Here is an 18,312-nt window from a genome sequence, read left to right on the forward strand (position 1 = left end):
CAGACACTTTTCCAATGAAGACATACAAATGGCTAACAGACACATGAAAAAATGTTCAAAATCATTAGCCATCAGGGAAATTCAAATCAAAATCACATTGAAATACCACCTTATGCCAGTTAGAATGGCAAAAATTGACAAGGCAAGAAACAACAATTGTTGGAGAGGATGTGGAGAAAGGGGATCCCTCCTACATTGTTGGTGGGAATGCAAGTTGGTACAGCCACTCTGGAAAACAGCGTGGAGGTCCCTTAAAAAGTTAAAAATTGAGCTACCCTATGATTCAGCCATTGCACTACTGGGTATTTACCCCAAAGATACAGACGTAGTGAAGAGAAGGGCCATATGCACCCCAATGTTCATAGCAGCATTGTCCACAATAGCTATATCGTGGAAGGAGCCGAGATGCCCTTCACCAGATGACTGGATTAAGAAGCTGTGGTCCATATATACAATGGAATATTACTCAGCTATCAGAAAGAACGAGTTCTCAACATTTGCTGCAACATGGACAGCACTGGAGGAGATAATGCTAAGCGAAATAAGTCAAGCAGAGAAAGACAATTATCATATAGTTTCACTCATTTATGGAACATAAGAAGTAGGAAGATCGGTAGGGGAAGAAGAAAGGGGGCGTAAGCAGAAGGGGGAATGAACCATGAGAGACTATGGACTCTAGGAAACGAACTGAGGGCTTCAGAGGGGAGGGGGGTGGGGGACTGGGATAGGCTGGTGATGGGTATTAAGGAGGGTACATATTGCATGGTGCACTGGGTGTTATATGCAAGTAATGAATCATGGAACTTTACATCGAAAACTAGGGATGTACTGTATGGTGACTAACATAATATAATAAAAAAATATTTGTTAAGATAGGTGATAACTGGCCTGTTTTTACATTAACAATTGAGATAAAACTACAAACTATTAGTCAATGTTCAGGGACACAGAACCAACTTCTCAAAAAAGTAAATTTTAGGGGCGCCTGGGTGGCACAGCGGTTGAGCGTCTGCCTTCGGCTCAGGGCGTGATCCCAGAGTTATGGGATCGAGCCCCACATCAGGCTCCTCTGCTATGAGCCTGCTTCTTCCTCTCCCACTCCCCCTGCTTGTGTTCCCTCTCTCGCTGGCTGTCTCTATCTCTGTCAAATAAATAAATAAAATCTTTAAAAAAATAAAAAAAAATTAAAAAAATAAGTAAATTTTATATCCACAACATCATTATTATTTTAGCATGACTACCTTTTCAGGTCATCATAATCTGTTACTGGCTTCTTCTCTATGTCTGAGAATTTACAGGGCCTTGAGGTGAGCGCATCAGCTAACTGACATACGGTGTTTCCCCATTAACCTGTGACTGTGGAGTTGGCCTAATAGGAGCAAGCCTTCCAAGTTCTGACAATCACATCCAACAAGAAAGGCTGTGGAAACTCATTTAATTAGACACACTGAGGTACTAGTGCTGTTAGGAGTCTGTCTATAAAGGTTTCCCATCGTATGTTATGCCTTTTTTTTTCAGTTACAAAATTTGGTTTTAGCGGTTACAAACAGAAGCTATTACCCTTGGGATCTTCTCCACAGAGAGGTTATCCATAAAATTATTTTTAAAGAATCTTCTTAATTTGGGGAAAACCTTACTAGACATAGCTGCCCACATCAATTTTAAAGTAAAGTACACAGACTGTGGGCCTATGTGGACACTGAATGCCATTCATCCCATGGGTTCAGTCAACATTGCACATGTTCCTGATGATAAATCAGGGGAGTCCCTTTGCTTCTGTGGCATCTCCAAAGCCGCCCTTTCCATGAAAGTTGTTTTAGACTTCCCCCACCATGCTCATCTCACTTGGATTTCAATGCTTCCTTCCACTCAAGAGATGTTTAGGAGTTTTTGGGAATTGCTGGAAATATCGATTGCATTTTACTTTGAAAGTCTTTCATACTGTGAACTTCTAAAGCTTTCCAGGCTGCGAAGCTGATCACATCAACCCCACACCACGCATAAAGCGAGCCCCAACCCAGGGCTCGCAAGGCAAGGGAAGACCTGCTCTCTGGTAAGGCAGCTGTGGCCATAGTTCCTTTACTGAACCATTCAGGGCTTTTCTTTTTAGCCAATGATAATGTTGTAACAAATCTGGCTAGGATTCCTGCTGCAGCCATGGTACCAAGGAAAACTCTACAGGAAAAGCATATTGTCTGTGGATCCTGGAGCCTCGAGACAAGAGGACGACTGCCCAGGCCAAGCACTAGCCGTCTCCATGTTTATCAAAGTTAAACACTTTAAAGACAGTGGTAAAAGACTGAAAGACAAGCCACAGACTGACACCTGATAAAGAACTTGTACTGACATAAAGAATTCTAAAAATGCAATAATTAGAACATAGACCAATTTTTTTAAATGAGCAAAGGACTTAAAGTGATACTTCATCAAAGAAAAGATACAAATGGCAAACAAGCACATGAAAAGTTTCTCAATCAATACTCATCATGGAAACGCAGATAAAAACCCAGTAAGATACCCCTACACACCAGTGGGATGGCTTAAATGCAGAACACTGACTACACCACGTGTGGGAGGATGTAAAGGAGGTGGCACTCTCACTGCAGCTGGCAATGCAGAACACAGAATCTAGAAACCGATCTGCAGCTACTGGAAGAGGTATTTACCACGTGACCCAGCCAGTCAACACCTATGCGTTCCCCTAAGAGAAACGAAAGCATCAATCTGCACCAAGACTTGATTACAAATGTTCACACCAGCTTTCTCTAGATCAGCCAGGACCTGGAACACCGACGGCCATTTGCAGGCGAGGTCACAGACCTACGGTGCAAACGCAGCAGGAGGGAAGGATCAACTGCTGACGTGCCTACAGCAACACGGATCAATCTCAGCTTGTGCGGAGTGAAGCAGCTCAAAAGAACAGGAGCCACTGGCGGTTCCATTCATACAGGATTAAAGAAAATGTGAACTTCCAGTGACGGGGAGACAAGCAGCGGTCGCCTAGGGTGGGACTGGGGATGGCAGGGAGCAAGAAAGGTACTCCTGGAGGTAAGTGACGAGTCCCCTCTCAGTAGTGATGTCGCCCCTGTGTCTGTGGATGTGAAAACACCACACCGTGCGCTCTTAATATGTACGGTGTGATGCATGTCATTTATTATTATTTTTTTAATTTATTTATTCGACAGAGATAGAGACAGCCAGCGAGAGAGGGAACACAAGCAGGGGGAGTGGGAGAGGAAGAAGCAGGCTCATAGCGGAGGAGCCTGATGTGCGGCTCGATCCCAGAACGCCGGGATCACTCCCTGAGCTGAAGGCAGACGCTCAACCACTGTGCCACCCAGGTGCCCCGATGCATGTCATTTATAACTGGATTGGCTGTTCCCCTCTAGTGCCCACCTTCCTCTCTCAGTGAAGCCCAGGCCCTCAGTCTGGCATGAGCCACAGCTAGCCCACAGAATACTAGAACAATTTAAAAACATCGTATGCCAGAAAAAAATCACAAAGTTTGTGATATGCTTCAAAAACACCCCGCAGGGGTGTGGGTGACAGCAGAGAGCGTCAGTCAGCTTGGGCTCCCATAACCAAACCACAGATCGGGCAGCTTAAAAAATGGACATGTATTTCTCACAGTTCTGGAGTCTCGAAGCCTAAGAACAGGACTAGTTTCCTCTGAGGCCTCTCTCCTGGGCTTACAGATGGTCATCCTCTCCCTGTGTCCTCACCTGCTCGTCCCTCTATGCGTGTCTATGTCCTCATCTCTTCTTATACGGACGCCAGTCACACGGGATTAGGGCCCACACATACGACCTCATATTACCTTAATCACTTCAGTAAAGGCCCCATCTCCACATAAAGTCATGTTCTGGAGTTCTGGGGATCAGCACTTCAGTATATGAATTTTGAGAGAATACAGGTCAGCCTGTAGCAGATGGTAAAATGGGCCATTAGCTGGTCACTGTGGAGCTGACCGTGAGTCCGTGGGGCTCACCATTATACTGTACTCTCCCCTTTATAATAGATATTTGAACATTTTCCCCAAACAAACCAAGACTTTGTTCCAGCCTGTTTGCAGGCTATTTGCGGGCTGGCCTGGGCCACAAGCCTCTCCCTGTGACCTCAGCAAAGAGGCTGTCATGTTCACTGTGGAAGCCAGCCAGGCCTATACCCTGCCAAACCTTCAGAAGAGAAATTTGAGGGTCCTCTCGCTTGCCTCCCTTGGCCTGGGAAAGAGATCACTCACCCCATATGGAAAACTCGAAAAGTCTTTGCTCCCTTTCTGTGACACGAAGGCCAACCCATCATAACCAGCAGACGAACGTCCCATGCCTGCCCAGCTTAGGGGGGCCAGGAGTGCAGGCAGAAGGCCATGCTCCTGATTCCCTTGAGGGCTGGGGAGCCTGTGTGGGTAGGGTGAGCCCTGTTTTTATGGGTGTCACTTAGAACTGTGACTAAAATACCCTCTGGTTCTGATGTCTTTTCTTTCCAAACGTGTTTGGCAAACTCTGAAAATAACCTCAGAGTGTATTTTAAAAACTTCTTAGGTGCTGAGCTCAAAACAAGGAATGGGCCTCCCAACTGTCCTGTTCTCACAGGCTCTTGTTCGTTCTGTGCAATTATGTGGTCATCAGAAGAAAATTCCATGTTTCTGCCCACTGCAATGGAGCCCTTTACCTAAAGCAGTCCCCACACCTCAATGTGAAGTCTTAGGAAAATCAGAGGTGGGACCCGGGATGGGCTTTTAAGCACCCAGAATGTCAGCTGATCCTCTCACCCTCTAGGGACAGCACTCACAGCACACCTGTTCATTTCACAGCAGGAGAAACTGAGTCAGGGCTTCCCACAGACCCAGGTTCCACTGTGCAATAGAACATTCTTGTAGACAACTTCTTTTATATTTGATTTTTATAAACAAAGCCATCAGTGCTGAGCAGAACTACTGCGATCGTTAGGGCAGAAGTGGGGTGCCAGGCTCTCTCTGGCCCCTGAGGGTGCAAAGTGTTCCCAGACTCTCAGCACTGACCGCAGGAGATACACCGGGAATGTCCCAAGATGAGCTCATGCAAATCAAAACTAAGGCTCCTGACATCAAACCCTCAGTTTGAGTGGGACAGAGGGCACGTGTTGAGTCCCAGCACACACATATCCCTCCTCCTCCCCTCAGGACACACACATCCCCCCTCCTCCCCTCAGGACACACACATCCCCCCTCCTCCCCTCAGGACACACACATCCCCCCCACCTCCCCTCAGGACACACACATCCCCCCTCCTCCCCTCAGGACACACACATCCCCCCTCCTCCCCTCAGGACACACACATCACCCACCCTTGCTCTGCACAGGACACACACAGAGCCCTCTCCCACCAGAGCCCCCAATCCCTTTGGGCAGGAAGGCATAACAGATGTACTAGCATTGGCCCCAGGTTAATTCTTCCTTGGTTCCTATTTCTGCTGTACAATATTCCAACTTGCATATGGGATGCAAGACGGCATGGCCACTCTGGAAAGTAGTTCTGCACTTTTACTCAAAGAGCTACTACCATATGACCCAGCCATGGCGTCCCTGGGTGTTTGTCATGGAGCAGGGAAGACTGGTGTCCACCCAGAAGCCTGTACACGAACGTTTGTAGCAGGTTTACTTGTATCAGCCAGCAGCCGGGGGACAAAGCCCCGGACATGCTCCAGTGGGTGAATGACTCAGACCGTGCCACACCCGAGGCCTGGAGCACTGCGCAGACACGAGGAGGAGCACGCTGGGATTCACACACAATGTGGGCCAACTGCCACAGAATGTGACAGAATGAAACAAGCCAATCCGAAGGATTACTCAGTGTAGGATTCCATTTATACAACATTCCTCAAAGGACAAAGTTAGACGAATGGAGAACAGTGGCTTCCAGGAGTGCAGGACGGATTGGGGACAGGGTAAGTGGGTGTAGCTCTAAGAGGGAGACGTGATGGATCCTGGCAAGGATGGAAATGGACCCTGACTGTGGGAACGCCCTTCTCCTGGTTGTGCCGTTGTAGTAGAGTTTCCGCGGTGTGACCAGTCGAGTTTACATGGGACCTCAGTAAAAATACAACCTTAAAACTGCACGTGAATCTACAGTTTATCTCAGAATCAAGACACTAATTAAAAATTCATATGTTCTAGGTGGATCTGACAGTGGCTGGGAACAATAAAGCCAGTAGCAGTGAGCATATGTGCTGCCCTCACTGAGGACGCTCAATAGCATTTCCCTCCAAAAGGAACCGGACATCCTTCAATAAGAAATGGCCGTGCTGTGTCAGGGGCAGGAAGTGCGCACCATGAGCCTGGAGCATCTTCCTATAACCAAAAGCAAGGAAGCGACAGGGACTACTTGTGGGCACACGTGGGAAGGACCCAGGGGCCAATGAGGTGGTGTTCCCGCTGTCCAGATATGGGATCACTGGAGCAATGATACCTGCAATGGTCTGAAACACCTCAGATACTTGAAACTGAGTATTTTAAAATATTAACCAGAAAACCCATTAGTTGCTCTTGGAACATGCTGGGTGTTATGGACTGACTGTCCCCCCAAAATCCTATGTTGAAATCCTAGCCCCCAATATGGTCTTGGTAGGAGGTAAGGCCTTTGAGAGTTGACAGGGTCATGAGGGTGAAGCCCTCATGAAATGGATTAGTGCCCTTAAGAAAGGGACCCCAAAGAATTCTCTCCCTCTCTCTCGGTCATAAAGGTGCAAAGAGAAGGCACCACCTGCATTCTGGGAAGGGGGCCTCCCTGGTAGCCAACCGTGCTGGCTCCACGATCTGGGACTTCCAGACTCCAGAACTGGGAGAAATAATTGCTGTTGTCGAGGCAGCCCACTCTGTGATGCTGTGTTCCAGCAGAGGGAATGGACTCAGACACTAGGGAACCAACTGACCTGACGGCTGCACAACTGGTCAACAAATGGAAGGAATCACGCACAAGCCACACCTCAGGAGATGCCAGTGATGAGGGAACGTTCTCTCTAGAATGGTTGCTTCCGACATGAACGAACTGTCTTGTCCCCTCAGTCTACTCCCAGCCCCTCAGAGTGATCCTGTGAAAGTCAGATCACTCCTCGAAGGAGGGGTTGGAGCTGCCATTCCAGAACTTCTGGAATCCTCTCTGTATAAGGTGTTTTGACTGTGGTCTTTTCGTACAACAGACTATCTTCATTATGGGCCAATGGTTTCATCTCCACTTCTCTCTTTTTAGGGCCGACTTGGTATTTTTGAACATTGTCATCTCCTCCACCCATTTCTGATCCCCTTCAAGGACAAGACAGTTGCATTTGGACAGTCAGGCTCCACTACCCTGAAGGGGGAGGGTGACGTCCCTGGGAGGGGCTGTTGACCCCACCCCACGATCTCTCCCACGGGGGACTTGACAGAGTCAGAGGACTCTGCAGTCACCTTCTCCAGAGTGATACCTCAGGGTCGAGGAGAGGTCAGGGGTCAGGTCCAGCCCTGCTGCATGCCCTCTGGGTCAGCTGTAGTGGACCACTGCAGGGTCAGAGACCCAAAGTTTGGGTGACGCGGGTCAGAGAACATGCTCCTTCCCCCACGTGGTAGGAGAAGGAGCCCGGAATGGGGACAAGAGGTTTTCTTCCACTCCTGGGAAAAGACAGTGCTGGATGCTGCCATGATGTCCTCGAGGGCGAGCCCTGCCACCCCCGACTCCCTACAATCACAGGGTCACCGGAACATGGCTGCCACAGCACAGGGGCTGAACTAGACCGTGTCACTTAGGGTTTGCCACTAACTTCGCACATCGAGCTGCTCCTCTGTGTCACAAAGTTTACTTTGATGGCAGTAGTGCGTTCCAACGAAGTGTTCAGAAGGACTGTGAGTGCACATTATTGCAGAGTCTCCTGGAAACAGCACATACAATTTGCAGCTTCTGACAGAGCACACAAAGTAGGGCCACTGGGGGGAAGGGCCGCTGAACAGAGACTGTTCCCCAGGTGCTCCCTGGAATGTGGGTTTGCAAATAGAACTCCCTGTCCAAGAGGACGTACAGGTCGCCGTGGAAGACGTCACTGGGCATGCCGGCCAGACCCGTCGGCAGGTTTCAGCCCTGGCGAGGACTAGGGGAGCCCTCGGTAGCAAAGGCTGCCAGCACCCACGGGGCAACGCCTGCTAGGGTTCTCCTGCGCTCTGTGTGGTGAACATCCTCAGAGGGAAGTTAAGAGAAAAGCAGCCTGACTCCTCACCATGGAAATGGAAATCTCACGTTAAGGTCTATTTGCCTCAGCTCCTTTACCCCTAATCCCTGTCTGCCTTACAACAAGCTAAGACAAGGCACACTAAAAGGCAAGGCAAGCAGTTCAAAGAGAGAGCAAGCACCAGAAGCAGATCTGTGTATGACAAAGATTTTGGAATTCTCAGACCGGGACCTTAAACAATATGGTAGGTTTGCTCCGGCTCTAGTGAATTAACCGTGCAGAAGCTGCCAGAAAGGGTGGATGATGTGGGCAGAGAGGTGGAAACTGCACAGGAGCGTCACATGAAAGTGCTGGAAAGCAAAACAGTGCAAGAGAAATGGAGCGCGCGTGTGCGTGCACGTGTGTGTGTGTGTGTGTGTGTGTTCGGGTTGGGGTTCGAGGTTAAGGAATGTGCCTGGCGTCCTGCAGTTCGGAGACCTCTCTAGAGAATAAACCCTAGACATCAGCTGACGTGAGAACAGACATGGCAGCCACCGACTGAGCTGAGGCAAGGAGGGGATCTGGGGCTCTAAATACTCTTTAAATAGATATTCAATTGGAGCCTCTGTTTTTATAAGAAATGGAGAGCATCTTGATGGGCTCGCCAGAAGACTGGTCACACCGTGGGGAGAAGAGAATATCCACTAACGTGGGAGTAAGTGTGACATAAATGTGACGACAACAACAGAAGGAGAAGAGAGAGGAAACAGATGAAATATTTGAAAAATAAGGACTGAGAATTTTCCAAAATTAATCATGGACTCTAAACCAGAGACCCAGGCAGCCAAGAAAACACGAAGTAGGGCTAATATAAAATAAGCTCTAGCTAGGCATATCACATTCAAACCGCTGGAAATCAAAGACTCACACAAAATACTGAACAAATCAAGGGAAAGAACATATCACCTACAGAGGAACTAGGCTAAGACTTCATCAGATCTGTCTTGAGAAACCGTGGAAGCGAGAGTGCAGCGGACTATGTAAAGTTGAAAGAAAAGAATCCACAACGTCAGATGTTGCATCCTGTGAAAATATCTTTCAGAAGTGAGGGAGAAAGGGACTTTCTCAGACCAACAGATGAAGGCAATTGTCCCCAGTAGACTAATCTTGCATGAATTATTGCAAGCTTTTCTTCCCATAAAGGAAAATGCTGTGCACCAGAGACTAGATCTAAGTATTGGCAGAGGGCTGCTTGCAATCAAAGCTTTTCACTGACCTATCAGATAAGTCGCCTCCAACTAAGATACTGGTGGTCCCAGCTTACACGTAAGTGAATGACCGCAGTGCTGCAAGAACAGGTAGGGAGGAGGGGACGCCCGGCTCCATGCTGCACTATCCATGACAGGTACAGCGTTATCTGGAAGCAGACTGGGTCAGCTCTAACCACAGGGGCTGCGAAGAAACCTTCTCAAGGAAGTATAACGGATGGGCTAAGAGAGGAGATAACCAGGATTCTCGTGAAACTCTGAACTCAAGCAGAGAAGGAAAGAAAGGAGTGGCACACAGAACAAGAAACAAAGGACAAAAACGACTCACAGGAAAATGTGAAAATATAGTAGGTTTCATCCAAACAGACTAATAATCAATGTACCCATCAACATTTTAATACAAGAATTAAAAGAAAGGGGATGTCAGAAAGGATCAGAAACCAAGACCCGACAATTTGTTGTCTGTAGGAAACCCACTTTAACACAAAGACACAGTTAAAGGGAAGGTGAAGGGGTGGACAGAGCTCTGCCATGCTCACACTAGCCCCGAGAATGCTGCAAGGGCTGCGTCCCCATCAGAAGGAGCCACCCCAACAAGGAGAGCGTCGGGATGCAGGAGACAGAGCCAGGGAAGAAGCGGCGCAGCCCCGGGCTCGTTCTGGGCAGTGAAACTCTTCCCTGTGATACCGTCACGGGGGACAAACACGTTATGCTTTGGTCAAACCAACCTGCACAACACAAGCACTGAACCCTACCACACACTATGAATGCGAGCTGATAATGAGCAGTTGTAAGGGATGGAGCGCTCTGACGCAAGGTGTCCAGACGTCTGAGGAAGCACAGTGGTAGAGGGCAACACTCTGTACTTCCCAATTTCCCTTTAAACCTAAAACTGCTGTTAAGAACAGTCTCCTGACACACAAAGGGAGAAACACCTCTCACTTCGGCTCTGCCTTCCTCCTCCCCTCAGCCACCACTGGGCAGACTCTCTTCTCCTGCATGCACGGGGTCCCTGCAGGACACCCACACGGCCTCGGCGAGGGCTTCTTTCACTTCCTCTGCAGACACGGTTCTGAGGATAAGACACTCACAGCACACTCCAGCGGATGGGCCAGGAGGCTCTGAGCCTACGTCTGCCTTAGAGACAGGAGAGACATGGCTGAACCAAATGAGAGGTGGCAAATTCAGGCAAAGAGGGCCTAGGCCCTGCGCAGAGGCCACTTCCGAAGATGACTCGGTAAACTGAGACTGTCCCCAGGGACACCTGGAGAAGAATGAGCTGAGGATGGCAGGGCCACAGTAAGGAATGAGGGTGGGTCACTGTGTAACCCCCAGAACAGTGGATCACCCCCTCCTGGAACACTTGGATTCAGTGTGGAAAACAGGCCGCACTGAATGAACATCCACGAAACTCTCAGACCCTGCCGGTACCATCGTTGTCTTGTGTGTTGTTACATCTGGAAATCTAGGCTCTTGGTTGGTACCTCTGGGGACACCCTTCAGTTCAGAGCGCCACCCTCAAAGACAAGGACAGACAGAGCCTCAGAGGGGGAGACCCCTGGGACCTTTGTAGCAGGACCAGGCTTCTGTGAATGGGGGAATGAGCCTCACCCAGGAATAGGTCCCCCGAGCCTGACCCACATGGGCAGAGGAAGGGAATGGCCTGGCCCTGCCATGACCCTCTAGGAGTGCTGTAGGACCAGCTGGGCCTAGAACGCCCCAAGCTCCAGGCTGCAGCCAGCCTGGTCCACATCCCCCATGCATGCATAAGTGGTCTCCCTTTCTGTCTGTGTAGCGAGCAGAGCCAAGGCAGGCAGTGGGGTCTTCTAGCACCAGCCTGCCCCCTCCCCGAGCCCAGCTGATGTCAGCCCCAGTTGCAGACATGGGCTCTCCAGGCTGTTTAGGATGATTATGGTGCAGGAGTGGGCTAAAAATGAAGAGAGCAAGGACATTCTGGAAGGAGTCATCACACAGGCAGAGACACAAAGTCACAAACAACCTAGTGAGGGGGTCGGGTGCCTAGTGTGTGCAGTTCCCATCTGGAGCCCAGGACTCAGGTGGGAGGGCAGAGCCACCAGCAGAACCCATGAAGTGTTGGCGTCCGAGATGCTTCCATCCTTCCAGCTTTCTTTGTGTTCAACTGCTGGGGAAGCCAGGACGACAGTGAGGGAAGGTGTGTGACCTAGGGCATTTATCTCCCGGCTCCTCCTTGACAAGGTCACCTTGAGCTGGCTCAACCATGGGCTTCAGGCCCTGCTTCTCTTCAGGGCTGAGTCTACGTAGTGTCTCCCTGGGGTTCCTCTGCCAAACTTGCCCTGTGTCCCTTCGGGCCAGGACATGTAATGGCTGGAGTGGCACTAGCCCCAGGTTAATTCTTATTCTTGCTGTAAAATATTCTAACAAACCTGGTAGCTTAAATTCATTGCCATCTTGGAGAACAGAATTCCTACATCATTCTTGCTGGATAAAGTCATGTGGCAGCGGGGATACATCTTTTGAGGGCTGTTCCTTTCCAACTTCTAGAGCTTCCAACAATGCTCATCTGAATACCAGCCCTCCATAAGGATCATAGACACCACCCTGTCTCCCCTCTGATCTCTGCTTCTATCATCACATCTCCTTCCTCACTGTCCTAACTCCCTCCTATAAGGACAGTGGGTTCACTCAGGTAATCCCCATCATCTCCCCATTTCAGAATCCTTTCTGGAATTTAATCACATCTGCAAAATCCCTTTTTTCAATGTATAACTGCAGATTCACAGACTCTGTGGATTAAGATGTGGACATCGTTGGGGGGTGTGGTATTCTGTCTACCACACAATGCCTTATGCATTGCATTCCCCCCTACCTGCAAGTCTCTAAGCAGTCCCCAAATATAAGCCTCATAAAAGGAACCTATTTCCAATGTGATACGTTTCCCTGACCGTGTCTGTCATCCTTATTTCAATGCTGGATTGAGAAGGATAACATTTAAGAAACACCTTCCCAAAAACACATACATTGTAGTATTTTATTGATAACATAAGGTACCCTACCCTATGGAAATATCCGAAGTGCAAATGAGAATCTTGGTGGTTTCCAGAACGGAAGCTGTCTGACAAGGAAACTCCCTCACCACACCCCCCCGCCCCCCACCCAAAGAAGCCAGGCTCAGAGAATACGAAGCAGGAAAAATGTCTACAAAAAAAACAAAAATTAAAATCAAAAAGAATGGCAGAGCTGGGCTTCTTCCTTTCAAGCTTCAGGGCAGCAAAATCCTCTGAGAAGAGAGGCAATGGCTGGGGTACTGGGCACTTACTACCCACAGCCCCTCCTCAGCTCAGTGCGACACAGTCAGAAAGCCTCTCAGCCCCTGAATTTTCCCTGGGGAGGGAAAGACAACACTGAAGCGTCTATCCCATGCTCAGAATTGTACAGGGGCTACTTGAGGCACCAGTTTCTGTCAAGCCTGTCAGAATGCTAACAGGAACAGGTGCAATCTGGATGTCTAACGGCCACTGAGAACACAACACAAGGAAAGGTCTGGGTAGTGTGCAGTTGCTCCAGAGGACCTGCACTACAGCTAGCAAACACCAGAGGGAGTAAGAGGGCACAGTCTCCTTCGGTGAAGGTCTTCCCAGTAAGAAGCCAATCTATAAAGACTAGACAGGCAACTTTTATCAAATACACTGACACCAACACAAAGTGTCCAAAAAATATGGAAAAGTAGAACAACATGACCCAAACAAAGGAACAAAATTAATCATCAACAGACACAAAAGAAATGGTGACATATGGACTTCTTAACAAATAATTTAGAATAACCATCATAAAGATGTTAGCCAAGTTCAGCAAACTGAAACACAAATTGAGTATTTAAAACAAGATAAAAAATACTTAGAATTTTTAGCTAAGAAATACAGTAAGTTAATTGAAAATTTTCACCAGAGCAGCCCAACAATAGATTCAGTGAAGCAGAAAAAACAATAAGTGGACTCACACAAGTCATATAAAATTCTATAGTCATAAAAGCAAAATGAAAAGGAACTTAAAAGTGAAGAAAACTTAAGGCACTTACATAATTCTTATCAAACTAACTGCTATATGAAATTTATAGGAGTTCCAAAGGGGGAAAAAGAAAGGCACAGAAAACGTATTTGAAGAAATAATGGCCCCAAACTTCCCAAATCTGGGGAAAGAATTGGACATTCAGATTCTAGAAGCCCAAAAGCTCCAAAGTGGATGAACCCAAAAGAAGTCACAGTGAGACACATTATGATCAATGTGACAGAGGTCAAAGAAAAGAGAGCTTCCAAAACAGCAAAAGAAAGTGACTGTCACATACTAGGGAATTCCCTGAAGACTATCAGGAGATTTCTCAGCAGAAACTGTTCAGGCCCAAACAGAGTGAGATGGTATACAAAGTGTGACAGAAAAACTGCCAAAAAGAATGTTATATCTAGCAAAGTATCCTTTAAAACTAAAGGAGAAAATAGGAAGATCCCAAAGCTGAGGGCATTTATCACCATTAGACCTGTCTTTCAAAAAATGCTAAAGGGTGTCCTTCAAGTAGAAATGAAAGGATGTGAAACCACACCACAAAAGCGTACAAAATATAAAGCTCACTGGTAGAGTTAGGGATATAAACAAATACAAAATAGTGTAATTCTGTAATGGTGTTATGTAAATCTACTGTTAATTCTGATATAAAAATTAAAAAACAAACATATAAATAGTACCTATAACTGGAACATGGTAAAAGATACATGATACAAAAAGATGTCATTTGAGGGGTGCCTGGGTGGTGCAGATGGTTAAGAGTCCAACTCTTGGTTTTGGCTCAGGGTCATGATCTCAGGGTCATAAGCTTGAGCTCTGCACTCAGTGCAGAGTCTACTTAAGTGTCTCTCTCCCTCTGGCTCTCCCCCACCCCCTGCACTCCCTCTCTAAAATAAATAAATAAATCTTTTAAAAAAAGATGTAATTTGTGACATCAACATAAGGTGTGGGAAGGAAGCAGTATACAAGTGTAAGGTTTTTATGTGATCCAATTTAAGCTGCTATTAAAATAGACTGTTATGACTAGTTGATATTGTATGTAAGCCCAGTGACAACCACAAAAAAATGTCTACACAAGATACACAAAAGAAAATGAAAAAGCAATCAAAATATCTCACTCAAAAATCAGAACACACAAAAGCAGACAGCAAGAGAGGATAATGAGTCAAGAAAAGCTGTAAGTGGAAAAGAGAAAAAAGAGAAAAGGCAAGGCAATAGAGCAAAGATACTCCTTCATCAAATGATGCTGAAACAGTTGGACATCCACATACAAAAAAAAAAGTTAATCTAGACATGGACTTTACACCTTTCACAAAAAAATCAACTCAAATTGGATCACAGACCCAAATGCAAAGAGCAAAACCACAGAAGTCTAGAGGATAACATACAAGAAAACCTAGATGGCTTTGAGTATGGTGAGGACTTTTAGATAGAACACCAAAGACATAGTCCATGAAAGAACTGATAAGTTGCCCTTCATTAAAATACAAACCTTTGGTGGGGCCCCAGCTGCAGGAAGCAGAGGCCTCCTGAGGGATGGGAGGGGCACGGACACCACATGACCTCTGCAACAGGGGCTCACCCTAAGTGAGGGACAAAACGTGATGGAAACTGATGCCTTCTATAAGAGTGAAATATTTGATGCGGCAGAAAAGTACAAAATGGACCACAAGAGTAGAGGCATTGCGTTAATCTTCAATCATGAGAGGTTCCTCTGGCACCTAACGATGCCAGAAAGGCAGGGCACCAGCGCACACAGAGACAATCTTATGCCCAGGTTTTCAGACCTAGGATTTGAAGTGAAATGCTTTAATGATCTTAAAGCAGAAGAACTACTGCTCAAAATTCACGAGGCATCAACCTCTAGCCACATAGATGCTGACTGCTTTTTATGTGTTTTCCTGAGTCATGGTGTAGGCGATCACATTTACTCATATGATGCCAAAATTGAAATTCAGACACTGACTGGCTTGTTCAAAGGAGAAAAATGTTAGACCGTAGTTGGAAAACCCAAGATATTTATCATTCAGGCATGTTGAGGAGACCAGCATGATGTGCCAGTCATTCCTTTGGATGTAGTGGCTCATCTGACAGACAAGCTGGATGCTAACATAACCCAAGTGGATGAGGCCTCAGTGCACACCTGACTTTCTCATGTATTTCTCATGTATTACTGTGCTGCAGAAGGTTATTATTCTCATCGGGAACCTGTGAATGGCTCATGGCATATTCAAGATTTGTGTGAGATGCTGGGAAAATTCGGCTCCTCCTTAGAGGTCACAGAACTCCTCACCCCGGTGAACAGGAAAGTTTCTCAGTGCCCAGTGGACTTTTGCAAAGACTCAAATGTCACTGGAAAGAAGCAGGTTCCCCATTTTGCATCACTGCTAACTAAAAGCTGCATTTCTTTCCAAAATCTAAATGATAGGAACTATTTTGTTTTATGTATCTATATTCAAAACAGATTTTCCATCTTTTTATATAAGTAAGTATCACTAGGTTGAAATTTATAATACGGCAATTTAAAATGTCTTAAAGGTTTAATGAAAACTTTAAAAAATAGTTAGTATTGGTATTAGACGTGGTAAAAGGGTTTGATATATGTGAAATGAAATCCTCAGGGAATTACTATAAATAAAAATCCACAAGGGGTGCCTGGGTGGCTCAGTTGGTTAAGCATCTGCCTTTGGCTCAGGTCATGATCCTGAAATCCCAGGATAGAGCCCCACATCAGGGCCCCTGCTTGGCAGTGAGTCTGCTTCTCCCTTCACCCCTTACCCTGCTTGTGCTCTCTCTAATAAATAAATAAAATCTAAAAAAAAAAAAATACACAAGCATTGATGATACTTGATTTTTATAGTAAATCGCAAGGTTACTAAACAAAAATGCAAACCTCTGATCTCTGAAAGACAAAGGCAAGAAAATGAGAAGACAAGGCATAGACTTGTAGAGAATATTGACAAAGGACACGTACAATAACGGAATGCTGTCCAAACAGATGAAGGATACTTAAAACTCAACAATGAGAAAACAACCCTATTTTTTCTAAAATGGCCCAAGAACTTAACCAACATCTCATCAAAGAAGATACTGAACATAGTGACAACCCCAAATGTTGGTGAAGAGGTAGAGCAACAAGAACCGTCATTCATGGATGGTGAGATTCAAAAATGATACAGCCACTTTGGAAGACAGTTTGGAGTTTCTCATGAAGCTAAACATAAAGCTCTTACCATACAATCCAGCAACTGAACCTTCCGGATATTTACCCAAATTGGTTGAAAATCTATATTCATATAAGCCTGCACAAATATAATTTTTCATAATTCTAAGACTTGGAAAACCAAGATATTCTATTGGGTGCATTTACATATAAACTGTGCTAAATCCAGATACTGAATGTTAATCAGCATATGTACCAACAAAAACATGAGCATTCACGCCCTGAAAAGACATGGAAGAAATCAATGCACATCACTACGTGAAAACGGCCTATCTAAAAAGGCTACATACTATGTGATTCCAACTGTAAGACATTCTGTTTTCATGGGTTTGGGAGGGCAGAGATGAGTAACTGGGGCACAAGGGACTTTGAGGACAGTGAAGATACTCTATATGATACCATAACGATGGATACGTCTTATGTGTTTGTCCAAACACACAGAACATACAAACATCGAGAGGAACCCTAAGGCAAATTACGGACTTGGGTGATTATGGTGTGTCAATGTGTGGCTATCAATCATAATAAATAAACAATTCTGTGGGGAATGCTGATAACGGCTGGCATAAGCTATGCATATCTATGCATATGTGAGGGCAAGGGGCATAAGGGAAATCTCTGTACATTCTCTCAATTTTGCTATGAACCTAAAATTCATTTAAAATCATACAATCTTAAGTTTCAAAAGTACAAGACAAACACAAAACAAGAAGACAATAGCAACTGTAAGTCCTTCCCTATCAATAGGCAATTATATACAGATGGGTTAAACCCCCTAACCAAATGAAAGAGTGGCAAATATGTAAACAAAAGAAAGCAAAGCACAGCAAAACAAAAATCAAAACAACCAAGGCCCACTGTCCAAGTTCCAGAAGTGACTCACTTTAGATTTAACCCAATAACCCAATAAAAGTAAAAGTTACCATATTTATATCAAGAAAAATATTCTTGAAAGCAAAACACATGGATGGGGCGCCTGGGTGGCGTAGTCGTTAAGCTTCTGCCTTCGGCTCAGTGCGTGATCCCGGCGTTATGGGATCGAGCCCCACATCAGGCTCCTCCACTAGGAGCCTGCTTCTTCCTCTCCCACTCCCCCTGCTTGTGTTCCCTCTCTCGCTGGCTGTCTCTGTGTCAAATAAATAAATAAAATCTTAAAAAAAAATAATAAAGCAAAACACATGGAGAGAGAACATTATATAATGATAAAATGGTCAATGTACATAGGTATATAGCAACTATAAATATATTTACACCCAATATCAGAATGCACAAATGTAAGAAGCCAACACAAACTAGAGGGAGAGAGAGCAAAACAATAATAATACAGGATTTCATACCCCACTTTCAAAAATGAATAGAACATCTACACAGAAGGTTCACGAGGAAACAATGAGTTGAACGATACTACGGAACAAATGGACCTAACAGGCACAAATAAAGAAAATCATGAATGAAAGAGAAGAGATCACAACCAACACCAAAGAAATACAAACAATTCTAAGAACATATTATGAGCAAATATGTCGACAAATTAGGCAATCTGGAAGAAGTGGATGCTTTTCTAGAGATGTATAAACTACCAAAACTGAACAAGGAAGAAATTGAAGCAGTAATCAAAAATCTCCTAAC

The 18,312-nt window shown here is 45.8% G+C and overlaps 2 pseudogenes; one reads left to right on the forward strand and one right to left on the reverse strand.

The window, feature by feature from the left end:
* Window positions 1-1,272: 1,272 nt before the first annotated feature.
* On the reverse strand, window positions 1,273-3,175 carry LOC113270240 (transmembrane protein 242-like; annotated as a pseudogene).
* An 11,685-nt stretch (window positions 3,176-14,860) lies between these two features.
* LOC113270230 (caspase-6-like) lies at window positions 14,861-15,885 on the forward strand (annotated as a pseudogene).
* Window positions 15,886-18,312: the final 2,427 nt, after the last annotated feature.

This window comes from Ursus arctos, unplaced genomic scaffold, assembly GCF_023065955.2.
Source record: "Ursus arctos isolate Adak ecotype North America unplaced genomic scaffold, UrsArc2.0 scaffold_33, whole genome shotgun sequence".
Lineage (NCBI taxonomy): Eukaryota > Metazoa > Chordata > Mammalia > Carnivora > Ursidae > Ursus > Ursus arctos.